Genomic DNA, 17103 nt, shown 5'->3' on the forward strand with positions numbered 1-17103 from the left:
GGGAATAAGTAGGGGGGTTAATATATGGCAACTTGTTTTTCTACTGGAGCCGTTGGTCTCACGGGCAGGACCAAGGCTCCGTCATTGGGCCAATCACTGCACTCGCTGCTCCTCAATAACAGAGCCACTGTCCCGCCTACGAGATCATCGGCTCCAGTGAAAAACACAAGTTGCCATACTTCTTCCCCATAGGGACAAGACAGCATGGAACTGGGGGATGAAGAGGATTAGGGGGACGTTGCAGGACATGGGGGACAGCACAACATGGAGCTAGGGGTAAGAGGAGGATGCAGGGGGACATCGGAGGACACAGGGGTCACCAGGAGGACATAGGGTTACAAGGGATACAGGAATTCAGGGGATAGACGAGGACACAGGTACAGAGGGGGACACTAAAGGCACAAGGGGGACACAGGGGCACACAAGAGGTGGGTCCAGCAGAGGAAGAGACGGTGCAGTGGGGAAGGTGGGAGGACACACAGCACAGTGACTTGTGTGTTCATAGAAATATAAGGCATCCCCTGAAAATAAGCCCTGTCTTATTTTCGAGGAAACGCGGTAAGTGTAGAAAGAGTCTAAAAACAATAACACTGGGAAGTGGAGCGTGTTCTTTAAGCAATCCTTCACTAATGTGGTTTGAGTTTGTTTCTTCTACTAGTATCACTTATTTCCTCTGCCAAAGCACCAACATCACAGGTAGCAAGCAGCCAGTGGCTTGACTGCAAAAAAAAAAAAAAAACGGGCCCCCCTGCAGAACTTTGATAGGGCCCCCAATGCTCGCACCCCTCCCCTTGCCTCCCCCTGGTGACCCTCACAGCCTGGGGGCCCATCTCACAAGGGTCATACAACAAGCATGGACATCCTAATCTTTACCCATAACAAGTGTAGCAATAACACCTGATTTGTAGCATGGACCCCTTTACTGGAGGGTGTGAAGTAGAAGTTGGGGCCCCCCTACAGCTCTGGGATGGGGAGCAGCACAAACAATGGGATCGGCCATTGCTGGGGGTGAGTATATCCTCCCGGCGGATTGCTCACGGGTTGGGGGTCGGTCAACTACTGCCATACACACACCTGATTCCCGGATGAGGTGGTTGTTATCGGCTACCTCGGCCTAATTAAGTCAGGCGTGTGTAAGGGCCCTTAAGGCAATCGTTTCACACCTCCATGCTGGTCTTCAATTAGGCCTCTTTTCCATGGACAGTTGAACTGTGTCCTCAGCGAGCAGTTAGCAGGCAGCAGCGAGCAAGTAGCAGGCAGCAGCGAGCAAGTAGCAGGCAGCAGCGAGCAAGTAGCAGGCAGCAGCGAGCAAGTAGCAGGCAGCAGCGAGCAAGTAGCAGGCAGCAGCGAGCAAGTAGCAGGCAGCAGCGAGCAAGTAGCAGGCAGCAGCGAGCAAGTAGCAGGCAGCAGTGAGCAAGTAGCAGGCAGCAGTAAGCCGTTACTAGGCAGCAGTGAGCAGTTGTGAGAGTTTGGCCTCCTTTCCACAAACTGTTGAGCTGTGTGCTCAGCAAGCAGTTACCAGGCAGCAGCAAGCAGTTACCAGGCAGCAGCAAGCAGTTACCAGGCAGCAGCAAGCAGTTACCAGGCAGCAGCAAGCAGTTACCAGGCAGCAGCAAGCAGTTACCAGGCAGCAGCAAGCAGTTACCAGGCAGCAGCAAGCAGTTACCAGGCAGCAGCAAGCAGTTACCAGGCAGCAGCAAGCAGTTACCAGGCAGCAGCAAGTAGTTACCAGGCAGCAGCAAGCAGTTACCAGGCAGCAGCAAGCAGTTACCAGGCAGCAGCAAGCAGTTACCAGGCAGCAGCAAGCAGTTACCAGGCAGCAGTGAGCAGTTGTGAGAGTTTGAGAGGCATTTCACTGCCTAAGAACTGTCCGTGGAAGAGAGGTCTTAAGGTGGCCACACACTATGCAATCTGACAGTACAATTTTCATACAATCTTACCAACATCCATGTAATATAAAGCCCCATCTACACGTTACAATTCCAGGTGCGATCGATCTCAAATGGATCGATTAAATCCAGCGTGTCCGATCGGGACCTGAACGATAGTGTGGTTGATTTTGCATTGATAAGTAACCAAAATCGATCACACAATAGAATGAGTCCCGATCGGACACGTCGTATTCAAAACGAGTTCAATTGATCGCACGTGGAATTGTAACATGTAGATTGGGCTTAACACCAACAGATTCACTGTGACTTGAATATATTTTTCAGTTATTCTCTTATACTACTGAAAGTGGTAAAATTGGTGATTGATTGTAGTCAGATTGCATTGTGTGTGGCCACCTTAAAAAGAACCTCAACTGAGAGGGATATGGATGTTTTCTTTTAAGCAATACCAGTTGCCTGGCAGTCCTGCTGATCTCTTTGGCTGCAATAGTGGCTGAATCACACACCTGAAACAAGCATGCAGCTAATCCAGTCTGACTTCAGTCAGAGCAGCTGATCTGCATGCTTGTTCAGGGGCTGTGGCTAAATGTATTAGAGACACAGGATCAGCAGGAGAGTCAGGCAACTAGTATTATTGTAAAAGGAAAAATCCATATCCTTCTCAGTTTAGGTTCACATTAACACGAGCATATATGCATCTCCAAAATGGACCAATCAATTCAAGCCTGGGCGGGACTTGATGATAGGTCCATTTTCAAGTTACATATATTTGCAAAAAAATGTACCTATATTTGCATATACACTAAAGTATTTGCATATCACTGATCATCCCTAGTGCCCACTTTGCTTTGTTACAACTGTTGAAAAAGTTTAAAACTACTAAAGTGTCCTTCCACTCTATGCACCTTGCATTGCAAAAGGATTGCAACAGTGTCAAAAAGTTGTATTACGGTAGACGAGCAGTGCAACCATACAGTGAAGCATACAGTACAAGTATATTTCATTGCCTCTGTACACTCGTCAGGGGCGTAACTAGGAATTGCCGCGCCCCCCTGCAGAAATTCTGAGCAAGGCGCCCCCTCCCCCCAGCTCGCTCAGGGCCGTTTTGGGGGGCTGGAGAGGTCGCAGCATGAGGGGAGAGCTTAGTAGCACGTCGGCAGGGAGGGGGGGGGGGCGGTCCCACCCCTACCTCACCTCGGGCTCTCCTCTCCAGCGTTGAATAATGTGTGTATATGCAGGCCGTGGCAGATACATACCTTCCTTGCGTTCCACCGATGTTCCTCTCTCTAGCTTCTGACACGACTTCCTGTTTATACAGGAAGTCGCGTCAGAAGCTAGAGAGAGGAACATCGGTGGAACGCAAGGAAGGTATGTGGATCTGCCGCTGCCCACCGCCTGCATATACACACACTATTCAATGCTGGAGGGGAGAGCCCGAGATGAGGGGGCTGCATCCCCTATTGTTACGCCCATGAAACTTGTACATTGTGCGGTATTTCCCAGCATGCTGTGCGTTACTCCACCAGCCTGGAGCGACACAGAGGTAAGTTCCGCCTGCAGCCACCCGCCAGCCTGCACATCATCCTGGAGGAGACAGCGAGGGAGAGAGAGCACCCTAAGGTGAGGGAAGGGGGGGGGGGAGATTGCCCCCCTTCTCCACCCTGCTCCCAGCTCTCTCTCTGCTGCGCTGTTCTCCTCCTGCGCTGCAGGGGGGGCTCTAAAACCGGACAACTTAATTGTCCGGTTTAGCATGGTTTTTTTTTTAGCATTTTTTTTACACTGGACACAGCGCACAAAAAACGGACTGTCCGGTGTAAAACCGGACACCTGGCAACCCTACCACCAGGACCAGCCACACAACACCCGAACTGAACGCACCACGGGAATATCACTGCATTGTGTGATGCAATCCTGTTGTCCGTTGTAACAGAATGCAGCGTATTCAGTGTGAAAGGACCTGAAGTCATGGGACCCACTTGATCGTTTTTGGATCGCCGGAAATCGCCAGTGATTCCAAAAAGTGCTGTCAATGGAGGGGAGCTACAAACAATTGTGATTAGGCCAAATCGCAGTGGAGCGTCATGCAGCATTGTTAGAACAATTGCGCTCCAATACAACAGATAGAAGCGCTACAAAATTCATTTTGAATCGCTTTTCAAAAGTGATTTTGCAGCAACTCGGGTGGCAATTAAGGCCTCTTTTCCACGAACTGTTTACAGGCAGTGAAATGCCTCTCAAAAGCTCACTGCTGCCTGGTAACTGCTTGTTGCTGCCTGGTAACCGCTTGCTGAGCACACAGCTCAACAGTCCGTGGAAAAGAGGCCTAAAAAAAGCCCCACCCTCTAGCAGAAGAGGTCAACTGACCTTCTCTAATTGGATATACAGGAGGGCCTATGACTAGGAATGATCAATGATATGCACATTTTTCTGAGTTGATGCAAATTTGTGCACATTTTTCTGCAAATATATGCGGTATGAAAATGGACCTCTAAATTTAAACCCAGGTTTAAAATTGATTTGTCTATTTTCAAGCTGCATATATTTGCATATCATTGATCATCCCTACCTATGAACTTTTGTAGTAGGGGGCGGGGTTATGCACTGGAAACTAGACATCTGGAGAACTGGTAAGGGCTCGTTTCCACTATAGCGAATCCGCATACAGGCACCGCATGCGGATTTGCATAGGCAATACAAGTTTTGGCGTGCGGGGGAAATCTGCACGGAAGAGCCATCAGATTTCGCGTGCGGCTGGAATGCGGGCGAATCGCCTGCAATGTATTTAATAGGGAAACCGCATGCGGCTTTGTCATGCGGTTTTCCCCGCGATTTCGCATGTAATGGTATGGCAATTTACACAGGCAGTGACATGGTTAAATTCGCCTGCTTCTTAGCCATGCGAAATCGCATGCAAAATCGCGGGGAAAACCGCATGCAGAAACGCATCCGCATGCGATTTCGTCCGCGGTGGAATCCAGGCGATTCCGCACCACAACAGTGGAAACGAGCCCTAAGTGTATTAAACAGGTAAATAAAACCCCTCAAATTGGAAATTCCAAACGCTCCCCAAATCCCCCCGGAGATCACTGCGCAAAGTGCTTGTCCTATTGCAAGTGCAGCAGCAACCCCTAGTAAGTAAGTCCCAGGCCTAAAAGTTTACCAGGCCCATCTCTGAAAGTTCTGCACCATGATGAGCTGAGTTTCTATTACCTGGGCTTGCCAAATCAGATGGACAGCTGAACTGGAGGGAGATCGCCCAGAGCCAGTGCAAGACTGGAGGCCAGGTGCAGCACATGCCAAGATCAGGGATTGTGATTGGATGAGCAGCAGATGCCAAGATCAGGGATTGTGATTGGATGAGCAGCAGATGCCAAGATCAGGGATTGTGATTGGATGAGCAGCAGATGCCAAGATCATGGATTCTGATTGGATGAGCAGCAGATGCCAAGGTCATGGATTGTGATTGGATGAGCAGCAGATGCCAAGATCAGGGATTGTGATTGGATGAGCAGCACATGCCAAGATCATGGATTCTGATTGGATGAGCAGCAGATGCCAAGATCATGGATTCTGATTGGATGAGCAGCAGATGCCAAGATCATGGATTCTGATTGGATGAGCAGCAGATGCCAAGGTCAAGGATTCAATTTTTGCTTAAATTTCCCCTGCACTGTTTTGCTGCATCTGCACTGTTGATCAGAAGGGACGGTTCATGAGATGCAAATAATTCTGAATAAATGCAGAAGTATGCACATTTTTAATACACATTTCTGCAGCTTGAAAACTGAATCCATCAAATTCCATTTCTGCGCCATTTGATAGAAGGGATGGTCAATGGAATGCAAAAAATTTCAACTTGATGAAGGATGAGATAAGTATTATTATTATTATAAAAAAAAAATTGTATGCAAAAAGATGTGGCCTGAAAATTGGATACCCCCAAGGTTTCAGCTGATTGGTCCATTTTCAAGCCACATATATTTGCATTCAGAATTTGAATACCCTGCATCAATGTGGATTTTTTTTGCATCTCACAGACCATCCCAATTCAATGGGTCGTTTTTTTTTAAGTTGCATAAATTTACACTAAAAGTTTGCATAATTCTGCATCATCTCAGAATAGTTTGCATCTCGCTGATCACCTTTAGGCCTCCTTTCCACGGACCGCTGCTAGGCAGTGAAATGCCTCTCAAACTCTCAACTGCTCACTGCTGCCTGGTAACTGCTCAGTGCAGCCTGGTAACTGCTCAGTGCTGCCTGGTAACTGCTCACTGCTGCCTGGTAACTGCTCACTGCTGCCTGGTAACTGCTCGTTGCTGCCTGGTAACTGCTCGTTGCTGCCTGGTAACTGCTCGTTGCTGCCTGGTAACTGCTTGTTGAGCACACAGCTCAACAGTTCGTGGTAAGGAGGCCTAAGGCCTCTTTTCCACGGACTGTTGAAGGGCAGAGCAGAGAAATGCCTCTCAAACTCTCACAACTGCTCACTGCTGCCTAGCAACTGCTTGCTGAACACACAGTTCAACGACCTGTGGAAAAGAGGCCTGAAGGTCACCAATTCAATAATTTCGATCAGGTGTCCCAAAAAATCGAAAGCTCTTCTTTGTTTTTGATCGATAAATCCAATTGAATTTCCTGTGTTTTTGATTTTTGGAGATTGGACATGTTGTAAATGTCAGACCAACTTTATCAAGAATTGTATGGTGTGTAATGGATTGTCAATTACTTGATGTACAATTCCAATCAATTTTAGCTAAACTTTCAATTTTTATTCATGATTGGGGAAAAAAATTAACATAGGTGTGTGGGTAAATTGGTCAGATTTTTGAATTGTTACAATCAGTCAGAAAAAATGATTGCTATTCTTGAATTGAACGGATATTTAAAAAATTGTATGGTGTGTGGCCACCTTAAAGAGTAACTGTTAGCCCCCAAATTGAAATTTAAATCTCTATTGCAATGTTTTATTTAGTATTTAAGTGAGCCAAAAAGCCAATGCAGAAGTTAAAAATCAATCTAATTTTTTTACTATGTAGCCTTTTCCCCAAGCTCCGGACGCAAAGCCGCATATCAGATACTGCTGAGCATGCATAGCATGCCTATGTCTGCCCGACCCCCCTCTCCCCCCCAGGACCAGGTGCCGATATATGCTCACCCCAAACAGCTGACCGCTCTGACACGGAGAGAGAGCGGGAGCACTTCCAGCGCCGCCACCGCAGAGCAGCCGCCGCCGAGTCACATGTGAGAGATGCACGGCGGCGGCTGCTCTGCGGTGGCGGCGCTGGAAGTGCTCCCGCTCTCTCTCCGTGTCAGAGCGGTCAGCTGTTTGGGGTGAGAATATATCGGCACCTGGTCCTGGGGGGGAGAGGGGGGTCGGGCAGACATAGGCATGCTCTGCATGCTAAGCAGTATCTGATATGCGGCTTTGCGTCCGGAGCTGGGGGAAAAGGCTACATAGTAAAAAAATTAGATTGATTTTTAACTTCTGCATTGGCTTTTTGGCTCACTTAAATACTAAATAAAACATTGCAATAGAGATTTAAATTTCAATTTGGGGGCTAACAGTTACTCTTTAAGTCCGTAGAGCTGAAACAGACTAGGAATAGCTGTAGCGTGTTTAAATCACGCCAGCGCTGTGTGCAGCGATTCCTGGGGTGTTTGTGCTTGCACTTTGCTACAATTAGAATCGCTGTGCAGTAAACTGTGCAGCGCTTTCAATTAGCGTTTCAGAGTTTCGGGTTTTTTTGTTTTTTTAAATAAACTTTATTATACTTACCGTGTCCCAATGTCTGGCTTCTGTCTATAACCCCACCCCGTAAAAGAAGAAGTCATAGGTGCTTTTCTAGGACCAATCAGAGAAGAGCCTGTGAGCGCTTCTGCTAGAAGGCGGGGCTAGGGACGGAAGTTGGACATCGGGACACCCGGTAAGATTGAACAACTTTATTTAAAATTCCAAACGCTCGCCCCCCAAATTGCGGCAAAATTGCTTTTCAAAGCGATTCTGCAGCGCTTCTATGCATGGCTAATGCTGCTCAAAATCCTGCATGTCCTGCGATTCCGATTAACCCTATTTGCAATCGCACCATTTAGATACATTGGCAAAGCATTTTTTGGTAATCGCCGGCGATTGTTGGTAATCCAAAATGCTCCCAAAATCGCCTTAGTGGGTCCAACTCCTAAGGCCTTGTTCACATCTAAAATCGAAATCGCTGACGCCAGAGATTTTCAAAGTATTGCCCAATTTTTTTTAGTGCCCCCCTTCGCTTACCTGCGAGCTGCGCTTTTTTGTAAGTGCTTATGCAGAGCGCTTTGTTCATTCACTTCCTGACGCAAGTCCCGGAAAACAATAAATGCAATGTATTTATTCTGAAAAGCGCTGGGGAAATCGCTATACAAAAGCGCATTTTCAAGAGTTTTGCGATTTCCCTTTACTGTATATTGAGGCAAATCACCCTAAAAATGGTCCAGGCAGCGCTTTGGTGAGCGGATCGGAATCGAACCGCTCAGATGTGAACTCTCTCATAGGGAATTATTGCACAAGCACTTTAAAGAAAACCTGTACTAAAAAAAAAACATCCCTAGGGGGGTTCTCACCTCGGGAGGGGGGAGCGTCACGGTCCCAATGATACTTCCCCCTCCCCTGTAGCTGCAGGCAGTCCAGCGCTGGCTCCCCCCAAGTGTCCCACAATCCTCCCCCCTGACAAGCACTGATTTACCTTGCCGGGATCCAGCAGACGCAGTAGCAGCTCTTCCTTCAGGTAAGGCGGAAATAGTCAAACCCAATCATATCCGCTCTGCTGCACAGACTCAAAAGTATTTGCACCTGCGCAGTAGAGCAGATCAATCGGGTTTGGCTATTTCTGCCTTAATCCGAAGGGAGATCCGTTAGTACGCCTGCACTGGTTCCCAGGAGGTAAATATTTACATCACCGCACTTCGGGGGGCTGCAGCTGGACAACGGAGGGACAGAGAAGAACGGGGGAAGCAACGTTAGGATCCAGAGGCTCCCTCCTCCTGAGGTAAGTTCCCCCCAGGGGACTTTTTCTTAATTACAGGGTTTCTTTAAAGTGAACCTAAACGGAGAAGGATATGGATTTTTCCTTTTAAAATAATCCCAGTTGCCGGACTCTCCTGCTGATCCTGTGTCTCTAATACTTTTAGCCACAGCCCCTGAACAAGCATGCAGATCAGGTGACTGAAGTCAGACTGGATTAGCTGCATGCTTGTTTCAGGTGTGTGATTCACACTACTGCAGCCAAAGAGATCAGCAGCAAGGCCAGGCAACTGGTATTGTTTAAAAGGAAACCCCCATATTCCTCTTAGTTAAAGAGAACTAGAGATGAAGCACCCTCTTGTATTTTACCTTATAAATCAGTGGGAACATGACAGTAAACACCTAATCTGCTCTTTGTTTCATTGTTCTCTGTTTAATCAGACTGTTATCACCTCTGATAAGAATTCCCGACTGAGCACTCAGTCTAGCTTTGCTACGGAAAGATTATAGCTGAGTCTGTCTTCTCTGGTGTCTTTTCAAGCCCAAGCCTGCCCCCTTGTGGCTCTGCTATAATGACTCAGCAATAATCATTCCCAGCAAAGCCAGACTGAATGCTCAGTCCGGGATTCTTATCACAGCTGATAACAGACACTTTTAGCAGTGAGGATGAAACAGAGAGCATAGTAAGCGTTTTCTCTAATGTTCTTACTGATATATATGGTAAAATACATGAAGGTGCTTCGTCTCTGGTTCACGTTAAGGTTCCCTTTAAGGTGATTTTGAAAATCGATGTTGCTTAAAAAAAGGCAAAAGGTGTGAACAAGTTCAGAATGAGGATTGCCTTGTTTCAACAAAAGTAAAGTTTTCATTGATTATCGCAAAGGAATAATTGTAACGTGCTGTTTCCGACATTTCTCCAGGTGTGTTTCCTTCCTGATAAGTTGTTTTTGAGATTGCTAACAATGAACTCCCGATTTGTTTACACGTTACGGCATTATATTCTGAGTCTGAACGACATTTACTTTTTACCGCAATCGCCCTGACGGCAGATGTGCCACGGCGTCTCCCGATCTGCAGCCGCATCACGGATCTCATTTTTCTCTCCCTCTGAGATAAACAAACGTTCCCCGGAATTAGTCGATACCTCTGGGACGGCGACGAGAAGCTCGCAGGCGGTTCAATAATAGCGATGGTGCTTCTCAGACTTTTGTAAAGGAATAATTTCTGCGGGGAGCTCTCATCCAGGACGCTGCTCCACGCGTACAGCGCTTCTATTTTAAATTCAGGAATAGAATAGTTCCATTAATAATACCGGCGGCGTTATGGCGGGATAGTGGGTGAGCAGAGATCCGCAGAAATAATTGTAAAGGCACTAAAAAAAAAATCAGCGTTGATGGTTACATTTTTTTCTCAAAGGACTCGCGTACCGCGCCAGCGAGGCAATTGCGTCATCATGCTTGGTCACATTTAATGCCAGTCAGCTACTGATTTCAGAACAATCAGAATCTAACTACAAATGCGGTAACAGAGTACAGGCTACGCTTGGAAACGTTTCATGCAATCCATTCACAGATCAACGCCTTCCAGAGGCATCGCAACGGTTTGCATCACAGAGCACGGTACCTTGGTGCCAACCAAAAGTGGGCACAATGCGCACAGTTTCCAGTCGGTGGGCACTATTACCACGGAATGTGGAGTCTATTCGACACTGAATCGCCTGTGATCAGGAAAGTGCAAATCGCAGCAAAAAGCATGTGTGAACCCAGCGTTCGGGAGTGAAGTTTAGTGTAAGCCATAGGTAGGAGGGTTAGCGTTAGAGTTTTTGTAGAGGGTTTAGTGTCAGACATTAGTAGAAGGGTTAAATTGTTAGGCATATGTAGGGAGGGTCGGAAATGCCAATTTCCGATTCCGCGGTAAATCCGCATTCCGCCATTGCCAATTATCGATTCCGCTTTCCGCTACCAATTTCCGCATTCCAATACGGAATTTCCGCCGGAAATCGCGGACATTCTGCCCGACTTTAACATCGATTTTCTTACAAACTATAAGGTCTTTTTGAAAACTTTTTTTTGCATCTTGTTCAGAAGATTCGGTTTAATACACCCTGAAAATTGGTGTTTCTAGGACTTACGGGGGCTTTGCCATTAACCGCTAAAGTTGGCGGATTTTTACTGTAATGTAAAATGCAGAAAATAGGCAGATGCAGATTTTCTGCATTTTAATTACAGTAAAAATCCGCCGACTTTAGCGGTTAATAGAAAATCCCCCGTAAGTCCTAGAAACACCACATTTTTAAACTATTATTAAACTGAATCTTGTGAAGAAGATGCAAAAAAAAAGTTTTCAAAAAGACCTTATAGTTTTTGAGAAAATTGATGTCAAATTCGGGTGGAATTTCCGCGATTTCCGGCGGAAATTTCCGCGATTTCCGGCGGAAATCCGCCTACCACACTTGCATTACCGATTTCCGCATTCCGATGCAGAAATGCAATTTCCGATCAGAATTTCGGAAATTGCATTTCCGTGGAATCCGAATGAGCATCCCTAGGCATATGTTCATTCTCGCCGCCCAACATTTTGGCGCAACTGCTGCCGCTCAATTATATTAAATAATTACTATTCCCTCTCCGAGTCGTAATAACTTGGAGGAAGAAGTAGGGTTGCCAGGTCGGCTGATGGAGAAAACCGGACAGGGGGTGGAGTTAGGGGCGGAGTCAGAAGCGCACTTTTATGTAGAGTGGGGCTAAGCAATGGGCTTTTTAAAAAATGTTTTTTACAGTATTTATATCGCACTGACATCTTCTGCAGCACATTACAGAGTACATAGCCATGTCACTAACTGTCCTCACCAGTACATGCACATAAGAGACCACTTTTCACCAGTAAATGCACATAATAAGAGACCGCTTTTCACCAGTAAATGCACATAATAAGAGACAGAGCAGAAAACTATTACAAAACTGGAAAACTATGCAAATAATGCAATGCATTTATGGCGTTTTTGCACAGTGAAGTGGTCGATTTCTTGCGGGAAGTTTTAAATTTTTTTTTTTTTCCCACCAAAATTTTTTATTGAGAACCATAAAGTGGACATACATAGGCATAAAGTTAAAATATAAATCTGCGCATACATGTATGTACACATTTTGAGCAAATATAACAGTATAACAGTATAAATTGCGTTGTACAATAGTATGAATTCAAGTGTAAAGTATAGTAAGCAGCGGGCTCAGGCGAGATTGAATGAGATTGAAAGTCACGCCTGGACTATACCGAGGGGAGATAGAGCGGAGCCAATGCACACAAAGAGCGGAAATACAACCAGAGAATTATGGGTCACTCACTCACCATATCTCCAGACTCCTGACCTTACCTTGCTTCCTTCGCAGATGCAGAATCGCATTGCAAATGACGTGAGTGACGCACGTCATGCGTGCGTTGGCAACGCAGCGTTGGCGTTGCCGTAGCAACGTCGGGAAGCGCGGGCTCGGGGGCGGTACTTAAGCTGGCGTAACTTACGCCGCGTAAGCTGGCTGGCTGTGCCTTTGACTGACAGCCAGGCAGCGAATCAGCGGTCGCGCAGCGCTGGCGGACGGGTGGCGGCAAGTGGCAAAAGGCATAAAACCGGACATCTTAATTGTCCGGTTTAACATGCCTTTTTGGACAGGACACAGCGGCCAAAAACCGGACTGCCCGGTCTAAAACCGGACACCTGGCAACCCTAGGAAGAAGTAATTTGGGGTGTGGCCGGTGATCGCTAGCACCTGAATAACACTGCCGCCCGGCCATAGACCTAACGCTGGGCTTGCTTCATCAAGTTTCTGTAGTGTGCGCTATGCACCCCTTACATAGCAGCACCAGCTGCCATGTAAGGAGAGTGCCTTCCTTAGTTACGCACATTGCTTCCTTAGCAACGCGGATGGGCCTGCTCAAGTGAATTATCGCTACTGTAATACTTCACTCGCAGGCGCTACTGTGTATGTAAAATAATACAGTAGCGGCCGTGAGTGAAGTATCTCGGTGAGCAGGGCCACCCACAGTTAATGTTACATGCGTTGCTAAGGAAGCAATGGGTGCAACTAAGGAAGCTATGCTCGTTACGTGGCAGCGAGCTCTGCTATGTAAGGCGTGCATAGCGCGCACTACAGCACATTACGCTGCGCTGTTTTAGCAGCTTGATGAATCAAGCCCATATTATGGTGGTGCCCAGGTCAGGCGCTGCGTGGGGAAGGCCGTGCACTAAAACGGCCTGCTTCATGTTGTCAGGCATTGGTAGCAGGGTAGCTGATAGTTGAATATCAGAAATAATATATACTGGCGGCTTTATGTGAACCAATCTTCGCCATATTCTCACTATATTCTCGAGCAGGGAACGGTCTGCCGACAGTAACTTTCAGCGCGTTCCAAGCTCTCCAGGATGACACATGTATCTGCTTCTGCCGACCTCCGGCCCAACGTTTGTGTTAGTTTTACACAGAATTGGGGAGGGTTATAACTTGTGTTGGGTCTTCCTGGAGACTCTGCTGGGAATTGTTTTTATCGCCACCTTTGTCTCTGTGATTGGCGGGTTTAATGTGAAGCCGGATGGCCTCTGGAACAAGGCGTGATTAGAGAGCAATAACAGCTTCATTAACTCTTTAGCAGCCAAATTATTTAGAGGCTTTCAGTGCTCCAGGCCAATTTATTTTAGCACAACTTTTTAGTGTATTTCTTATTTGTTACATTTCCTTGCTCCTAATTACTACTACTGTAATGCATATTTATGGCCACTTGGCAGTGTGAGACAAAAAACAGAGGGCTTCTGCTTTGTTTCTATATTTTCTGCTAGGGGAGAGACATCAAAGCATTCCAAGAATTTACAGCACAACAAGTTCTGCCGACTGAGGACAAAAGTAACGCACTAATCTCAAACAAGATAATTCCTTGCTGCTAATATATTAAAGCACATCTATATAAAGGCTTCTTCACATGGGTGATGTCATGACCATGGTTATGACATCACACTTTAGGAGCCTTGTTGCATTGTGAAAATAACAGCTGTTTCCAACTGCCAAAGCAAGCAGCATCTCCTTCCAGTGACATCACCTGCCAGCAGTAAAAATGTCACCATGTGATACATGTCAGAATGTAAATCAGGGAGAGGAAACATTTTATAATGGGAAAACACTGAATAAATCATTTATACATAATTATTGTAAAATTGAAGCACTTTTTATCACATTATTTTCACTGGAGTTCCTCTTTAAATATCTTCCTCCTTTCCAATAGTTCAGTAGAAGATATATTTCACAAATGCTCATTGCTGGTAGCATTCAGTGCTGATAGAATAGAATACATAATAAAAGAAATATACACTGAAAGCAGAATCCTCAGGTAAGGAATGGGGAGCATTGCTGCTCATGGAAGTGGAGCTACAGGAATGGTGGCCTAGGTGCCCAGAACGTACTGTATAAATCCGGCCTTGGCTGCTTATTCTCAGGCCGTGGCTCAAAAAACATCACAAGAACCTCAATAAGCCTCTTTCACACAGAAGGCTGAGCTGGGCGCTTGTTGATGTCCTGCAGTGATTAATAATACCGCACATATCAGCGTTTCAGCAAATAATGTAAGGCTCTTTATCTGAGCAGTGACCACGATCTACACTAAGGCCGGGGCGGGACCTCCCCACGTGCTGTTATGAGTGCTTGCTTGATAGCAACCCAGACTGGAGAGTATACTTTAGTTGAATCAATGTCATTTTCCATCTTGCCAGTGATATACTCAGGGCTTCCATGGGGGCAAACTGAGCAATACCCCCAGAGCACTGTTAGTCCCTTCAGGTCTCCATACTCGTTTATTTTGGTCCCTGGGACCCCTGCAGAATTTTTAGCACCATAGTGACTCACCTATCCCGGTAGACGCGCTCCTTCATTAGTCCGTACGTTCCCTTCTTCATCCCCGATCGCTGCATCTTCTCAGTGACCTGGTGACATGTCATGGAGGAGAGGAATCCCTGGGATACTCACTGACTAATGGAGGTGCGCGCCTGCCGGGACAAGTGAGTCACTATGTTGAAGAAAACTCTATAGGGGTCTCGTAGACTAAAATAAACTTGGGATTGGGGTGGAGACCTGGGGAGGGGGGGGAGGAGTTGACAGTGCACTGAGGGGGGGGGGGGGTGTTGGGGGGTAGAGACCTGGAGAGAAGCTAGTTCAGGCGCCCTGGGGGGGGGGGGGGGGGGGCTTAATGCTGCTTACGGGGATGTAAATTTTTTCCAGGGGCCCTAGTTTGGGTTCCTGGAGCCCCTGTGTTCTTTTTTTGTCCTCCTATACAGTAACAAGCACTCAGGTCCTCTGAACCTTTCCTCCTTAGCTTAAAAAATAATTGGCTGGGCATTACGCTACCCAACTATAATTACTCAAAAACTTGACTGGACACGAGCAGGAAACTTACACTGTAATTCTTGGCAATATTATGTAACTGTCTCTCCGGTCGCGTCACGAGCCGGCGTGTGCCGAGAACTCACCGGTACTTTCACACACAGAGAGACACGCGAGAGGTGGGATTGGAAATACCGCTGATTTTGTGTAATCGTTTGATTAGTACTCTGCAGATTTTTATTATAACGACACGCAATACTATTATTAGTGTTGGTAAAATGTTCCTGTAGGAGTTCATCCTCCACATAGCGGTATTCCTGAAGTGAAGAAGTGATTACATAGCTCCCAGCTGTCCTTCTTTAGGAGGGACAGTCCCTCTTGGGGAACCTGTCCCTCTGTCCTCTGTGTACAGATCTATGTGAATATTATCCATTTTATCTACTGAAAAGTGTGCTTCAATGACTCTAAACTTTATTCCCATCCTTTAACTACTTACGGACCACGCTAATTGAAATCTACGCCCTGTTTTCATGCTGATCTGGCTGCCAAGGCGTAGATTTCAATTCACTGCCGCAGCGTGCATCCAACATTTTTGCCACTTCCTCCAATCTTGCCGCTGTCTCCTGTCACAGCTCCCGTGCTCTGTATGACGGCAGAGTCATGTGAGCCTGTCAGGAGCTGATTTCATTGGCTCCTGGCCGTGTCTATCAATGTAAGCTGCTCCCATTGGCTTAAACTGATAGACACAGTCAGCAACCAATGAAAGCGGCCCCTGACTGGCTCACATGACTCTGCCATCATACAGATGGCAGAGTGGGCATAGCTCCCAACTGTTCCTCTTTCGGAGGGACAGTCCCTTTTTGGGAGCCCTGTCCCTCTGTCCCTCCTCATTTGTCCCTCTTTCAGGACTTTGTCCCTCTTTCTATATAAATATTTATATTTCTATACTAAAAATGTGTTTGACTCTAAACTTTATTCCCATCCTTTAAATTGATATAATACTATTTTTCTTATGAAATCTTTATGGTTTGTGTGATTAGGAAGTGCTTGCCTCCCCCCCCCCCAATACTTTAGAAGATAAACTGCTCCGTACTATTGAGGCTCCCACATGTGCAGTACATGAAAGTCCGACATGAGTGCTTCCAAACAGTGCTCAAGGTACAAATTTTGAACAAGGGAATGCGGTGGAACGGGGGCACTGAGAAAGGACCAGGAAGGATATATAATATCTAAAGATTTCCCTCACCTGTTAAGTGAGTTTCACTAAGTCTTTTCCTTAAGGCCGTTTCAGGTTTTCTTTTAAACACACATAATCATAAATGTGTCTGCTGTAATGAATCTTATCTCAGTCAGCCTGGCTCCTTTCTAGTACATTGCCGGGGGAGAGGGAAGCTTGTTATCACCCCTCCGCATTCTTGCTCCTCACTAGTTGGCTGAGGGCAGTTCAGTGTGGCAGGCTGAGATTGAGAAGGGAAATACACCTCCCCCTCTCTGCAGAAGCTACTGTCATACAATCTATGCCGTGCTCACTTGTGTTTACAAAGCAAGCTAGGATATGACAGTGCAGTTTCTAGGAGAAAAAAAAGAGTAAGGAAGGAAATGACATCAGGATTGGCTTCAGTAAGAGGCAGTAAAGTTGAAAAATGCATGAAACAGTTTTCGCTTTACTTACTATATAAGATTCACTAAAATCAAAACATGGCCAGTACAATAGATAAGTTAAGTAGAACAAGTATTTATCTACTTTATATATGTTATTTGTTGTCTTTTTCCTGTCATAGTAGGCTGTTCTTGCTACTTTAAAGCCAATGGGTACCGTTTCTAAAAACAAAAAGTCAGATACTCACCTAAGGAGAGGGAA

At 46.3% G+C, this 17103-nt stretch overlaps 1 protein-coding gene across 1 annotated transcript in view; it reads right to left on the reverse strand.

Annotated features, from left to right (window-relative positions):
- Positions 1-14820, reverse strand: part of LOXL4 (lysyl oxidase like 4) — a 277261-nt gene extending 262441 nt beyond the window's left edge. The window contains exon 1 of the mRNA XM_068257598.1: positions 14769-14820. The gene's annotated coding sequence lies outside the window, so the exon portion shown is untranslated. The remainder of the gene's footprint in view (positions 1-14768) is intronic.
- Between the last annotated feature and the right edge of the window lie 2283 nt (positions 14821-17103).

This window comes from Hyperolius riggenbachi, chromosome 10 (assembly GCF_040937935.1).
Source record: "Hyperolius riggenbachi isolate aHypRig1 chromosome 10, aHypRig1.pri, whole genome shotgun sequence".
Taxonomy (NCBI): domain Eukaryota; kingdom Metazoa; phylum Chordata; class Amphibia; order Anura; family Hyperoliidae; genus Hyperolius; species Hyperolius riggenbachi.